The sequence below is a fragment of the Sorghum bicolor genome, chromosome 9 (genome assembly GCF_000003195.3).
Source record: "Sorghum bicolor cultivar BTx623 chromosome 9, Sorghum_bicolor_NCBIv3, whole genome shotgun sequence".
NCBI classification, from domain to species: Eukaryota; Viridiplantae; Streptophyta; class Magnoliopsida; order Poales; family Poaceae; genus Sorghum; species Sorghum bicolor.
Window position 1 is genome coordinate 51,182,664 of NC_012878.2, and position 5,872 is coordinate 51,188,535.

At 41.6% G+C, this 5,872-nt stretch overlaps 1 long non-coding RNA gene across 2 annotated transcripts; it reads left to right on the forward strand.

Annotated features, from left to right (window-relative positions):
• LOC110430060 lies at positions 2,050-4,006 on the forward strand. 2 transcript variants are annotated; one of them, XR_002447258.1, is made up of 4 exons: positions 2,050-2,381; positions 2,460-2,567; positions 2,883-2,942; positions 3,641-4,006. It is a non-coding gene; the product is annotated as an uncharacterized LOC110430060 (long non-coding RNA). The 2 variants fall into 2 exon arrangements; XR_002447257.1 differs by having other exon boundaries at positions 2,051-2,381; positions 2,463-2,567.

Sequence of the window (5,872 nt, forward strand, 5' to 3'; positions counted from 1 at the left end):
GCGGCGCAATCGCACAGTCGAGGACGCTTTGGCGCAGGATCAGTGGGCATGGGACATAACTGGTGCGCCGACTGCCCCAGTTCTCTGCGAATATGTCAATTAATCTCTGGGAGAAGCTTGAGGGGATTCAGCTAAGACCCCTAGACCACGATCGCTTTGTCTGGAACTGGAAGTGGACGACTAAGGCCCGTTCGGTTAAGCTTTTTCGGCCTGCAACGGCCTGAAACAATTCCAGTCTAATACAATTTATTGAATGGTTCTAGATCCAGAACAATTTCAGGCCATTTCGGGCTGCAAACGAACGGGCCTTAAACGAGAATAGGGTGCATCCTCGGCCTACAGGGCTTTCTTTCCTGGAATGACAGCTCTGCCTGGCGCTAAGCAACTCTAGGAGGCGGCAGTACTGCCCAAGATCAAGTTTGTTTTTCTGGCCTCTTCATAGCCGCCTGTAGACCGTCAACCGACGCAAATGGCATGGCCTCCAGCAAGATGGGGTGTGCGTGCTCTGCAACTAGCTCGACAAGATCACAAGACCACCGACCACTTGCTTGCTTCATGTGTGTTCGAGGAGGTATGGCACCGCCTGTTGAGGAGGGTGGGAAGGTAGCAACTTGTGCCGCTCGGCGATTCCTGCCTGTCAGAGTGGTTGCTGCGCACGAGAGCATCCATCCAGAAGGAGTTCAGGCGGAGCTTCTCGACTCAGGCCTTGTTTATATGCATCTAAAAATTCAAAACTTTACAAGATTTCTCATCACATCGAATCTTGCGGCATATCACTACCAGAAAACGGAGATCTCGTGAGGGTTACATTTTTTCGTGAGGGTTCAAAACACACTCTCACGAAAATGTTCTTTTTCATGAGAGTGGCGCAAATCCCTTCACGAAAACTTTTTTCATGAGAGTGCTCCACACACCGTCATGAAATCAGCTATTTTCGTGAGAGTATTTAAGTACCTCTCATGAAAACAACTATCCCCGCCATGAAATTATCTATTTTTATGAGAGTGATCATTTTCATGAGAGTCACTTCCACCGTCACGAAATATGGGTTGTTGATTTTTAGTACAAAAATAAATTACTTAAATGCTGGAAATTCAAGAACATGAACAAAGGTTTTCTCCTTTTAATCTGCAACAAAATTTTGTAACTAGTCTTTCTCCCTCATGCTAAATCCAAATGTGGTGATTCTTTTTCCTAAATGTTTCTAAAATCATGCTCTATCCATTTATTGTGCTCTTATATCTATTATGTTTTTCATGTTTTCATGTGATATTGATCTATCAATTCAAAATTTGAATTTCAAACAATAATAACTTGAAACAACATTTTCGAAGAGTAAATGATTTCAGCAGAAAAAGTCATGAACATAAAAGTTGTAGAACTAATCAAGATCTACAACTTTTATTTTGGTCATTTATTCATCCAATAAAGTGGTAGTAACATTGTTCACAAATTTTACATATCCCTCATATAGGTTATGTGATCACATGTAGAGATGTGTGAGTTTTAGGCATCCGATATTGCAACTTATTCGAAACCTTCTGAATTTTTTATCATAGCCTCTACATGCGATAACATGACACCCAGACAAGTTTTGTGATTTTCGGACTTTTTTCAAATTTTATATAATTTAGAAACACTTTTCCTACAAGTTGGTGGTCATGTTTCGTGAAGAACATGTTTGAAATATGAAGTGTGTCTTTGAACACGGCCTCGAAACACACTCAGAAACATGAATATAATTTTTTGAATCGTCAAATTTTAATATTTCATGCACCTCCTGTTCAAAATTATCTTTTAGAGAAAAATTCAAGTGAACATAAAAAATTTAAAATATATACCAAAAGGTCATAAAAAGTTCCAAATTCAATCATATTGTCTATGATAGTGTATGAAACCAACATAAAAATTTTGGACTGAAAAATAAAAAAGATTTTAGGATTTTTATTTTTATTTTAAAATATAAAAGAAATAAAAAATAAAAAAAGAATACACAGCCGCGAACCCTAATGGGCCGGCCGACCCACCACACACACATCAAACAGCGTCACACGCACGCACACAGCGCCGCTCGGACACACACACGCAGCAGCGCCGCGTACCTCCTCGCAAACGCCCGCGCCCGCCGCCGCCGCGGCTTGGCCCCGCCTCCCGTGCCAGATCCTCTCCGGTGACGGCCCCCTCCTGCGGCGGCCCCCTCCAGCAGCGACGGGGTGCCTCCGGTGCCAACGTCCCCTCCGGCAATGGAGTTGCAGAGCCCCCTTCGGGACGGCCCCCTTCAGTGACGGAGTGCCTCCGGTGGCAGCATCCCCTACGGCGACGGAGCGCCTCCAGTGGCAGCACCCTCTCCTACGTCAGCCATCGGTGGTGTAGCAGCCATGGTAAGAAATCTCTCTCTCTCTCCCTCTCTCTCCCATCCTCTTCCTCTCAGATCTACTCTGTCTCTCTCCTTCAATTAGCAGGGGACTTGTTAGGTCGCTGGAACCGGGTGCGGTGGCCACGGTGACAAGACTCCTCCAGGAAGAGTGACCGGCGAGGCTGCAATCCCCAGCAACCCAACCCCACGGGTGAGCTCTAGTCCAATGGCGCTACAGCATAGGCAGGTTTCTGTAATTCTCGCATAATCTATTGTGATTAGGATTTCTTCGTGGTTAGGATTTCTTCGTGGTACTATGGATATTCATATCTTGGAAGGACTTCTTCGTGATTAGGATTTATGAATGGCTATATATGTATTTGTATGTAAATTCAGATAAGTCAGACTGTGTATGTGCATTAAGTACGTGCATTATCTGAGAAAAAGGATATGAGCAGTTCAGGATATAGCCATGTTGTATGCCAGTCTTTGAATTAAGGCACTCTTTTTACAATTGTTTCTGCAGATGCATGGCTTTGAGGCACCATGGGCCGGCGAGTTCTCTATAAGGTGCGTCCCATCTCAGGTGAGTTTGCTGCCCTCCCCCACTGTAACATAACTATAGTTGACTATTACTACTTTCAGTTTTGGATGCAAGCTAAACAAATGATGTACTGAATGATTTCTTAGTGTTAATTTTGCTTCTTTGAAAAACATATTTGGATCAAAGTTCCAAAACAATGAATTTAGAGATTAGACAGTGAGCTTTGTTCTTCGAATAGAAGAAAATAATCAGATCTGCTTTAGTTACTATACTTTTGTTTTTACTATAGTCTGATTTTTGTTTCACTTATTTTTCTTTCATTTCTTAATGTAACAATGCTCATTGGATGTTGATAAACTACTTTCTATATAAAATTCAATTTTTTCTTGCTGATATTGCACACCACACATCAAAATCACCAGTTAATTGGAGGCCGACATGATAGCACATTCAGTTTGAATTTCACTTAGCTGATCTCTATATGGCAACTGAGATTTGAAATGACCGGAGATTTCATATGTATTATTTCCACTTAAACAATCAGACCCATTCGAGTTGTATCATCTTCTCGCCAACTTGATGCTTAGGCAACAAGCTATTTCTGTGAGCGGTGCTATTTCTCATTTCATTTCAAATTTGCTATTTCTGAATGTGATTTATTAGTTATTGTTTGGAATGCATGTGTTTGTTGCTTTGTAATGAAATACAATAGAGACTTATTGGTTGCTATGATTTTTCAGGTGCTTATAACCAGTGCACTAATTGAAGGCACTAAGTTAAGTGAAGCCGTGTGATGCATTTGAAGGGATGACAGTGATGATATCGAGGACGAGGATGATATTGATGATGTGTGATGCATTTGAAGGAAAATAATTTTGGCCCCTAGGTTGAAATAAAATAATTTTGGCTAGTTGACCTTGAGCTATGTATGTGCTGACTGCTGGAACTTATGTTAGTTGGCTATAACTTATGAAGTATTGTATTTTATTAATGTAATTGTGTTGGAGACTTTGTAATATGCTTGGAGTGCAAGTGGTGGACACTTTGTGATATGTCTGGACTGAAATTAGTTGAATATATGAATGTATTGAAATCTGATTTGGATTGACTATTGAAAAAAAAACCATATTTCATGAGAGTTTGAACATGTTTTCCTGGTGGTGTTGTACTGGAAATCATATTTCATGAGGGTTGAACATGTTTTCCTAGTGGTGTTGGACTCCTAGGAAAAACATATTTCATGAGGGTTGAACATGTTTCTGTGATGGTGTCCGACTCTCATGAAATTTATTTTTCGTGAAGGTTTAAACTTATTTCGTGGTGGTGCCAACCTCTCATGAAATACTATTTTCCTGTGAGTTTGCGGCTCTCACGAATTAATTTCATGACGGTGACCTCCACGAAAAACCGCCAGGAAAAGGACAATGTAATTTTTATGGAGGTGGCCATCATGAATATTCACCACGAAAATAAATCATGACGGTTCACTCTCATGAAAGTTGTATTTTCGTGATCTTAATATTGTGAGAACTAATGTGTGACGGTTGCTCGTCACGGATCATTTTCGTGAGGGTTTTACCGTATTTCGTGAGTAAATCCAGTCTCATGAAATCTCAGGTTTCTGGTAGTGTATAAATGGAACATTAAATATAGATAAAAAAATAACTAATTGCACAGTTTATCTGTAAATCATGAGATGAATCTTTTAAGTCTAGTTACTTTATAATTGGATAATATTTGTCAAATAAAAACAAAAATGTTATAGTGTCAAAATCTAAAAAGTTTTTGAATCTAAACAAGACCTCACTGGTACTGCTCGTCTTGTGAAACATGGAACGAAACTCAAGAACGTTCGAGAGTAAGTCCTTAGCGCCAATGCATGTGTGCGGAGGAGGCGGACGGTTGGATCGCCGAGGGCTTTAGGAGCCTCACGCCACTGATCGTCTTACCTGACTAGCAGCACGGGTCTCTACTTTCCTTAGTCGCAAAGTTTGTTTGTACTATGACTATTTAGCGCCACCGTCCGAGCCAGTATGTTCCTCCGTTCCTCCGCCACCGGCATCTCGCTGTCTAATGGAAACAAACTCATTTGGATCCCTTTTCTTCTTCTTAATGAAGCATGTGCCAAGGCACTCACAACGCAAGACTTTATCATAGAATCCAAAACAATTAATTACATATTATTTATAGTATTTTGCTGATGTTGCAGCATATTTATTTAAAAAATAAGTAAAAAAAAAAGACTCCAAGTCTTATTTAGTCTCTAAGTCTATATTGTTTGAGATAATAAATAACTTTAGACTCTATGATAGAGTCTGCATTGTGAGTGCTCTAAGGTCACTCACAATGCAAGACTCTATCACAGAGTCCAAGATAATTAATTATATATTATCTATGATATTTTGCTAATGTGGCAGCATATTTATTGAAGAAAGAGGTAGAAAAAATAAAACTCTAAAACTTATTTAGACCCACGCTGGTCTTCTCCACATGCATGTATCTCTCCAAGTAATTTCATCTCTTCAAAGTTCCCAAGAATAATATTATTATTAGGTAGCAACTTTCTCTTATTAAACATGTTAAATGCATGTTCAACCCATATCTCTCACCCTGGCCATATCACCCCGAAATCTCACATTGAGCCACATCACCTGAAATAGGTTCTCGTTGACAACATGTGGTCACGTCGCCCATAATTCCCATCGACAAAACCTACACTGGCTCCTCGGCCTCTCCCTCTTCTCTCGGTCTCCGCCGCCTGTGCCCCCATCGTCGCCCCCACCTCCCCTCCCCTTCCTCTTTCTCTCCCTCCCTACCTCCCCCTCGACATGGTGGCGCATCGGTCGTGGCTGCCTGCACGCGGGCTGGGCACGACAGTGCTGCTGGTGTGCGGCGCAACCACACTGGGGAGCCCCTGACGGTGGTCGCCCCCTAGTACGGCACGCCGCGGGAGAGCCCCGCCGCCGTCGGCC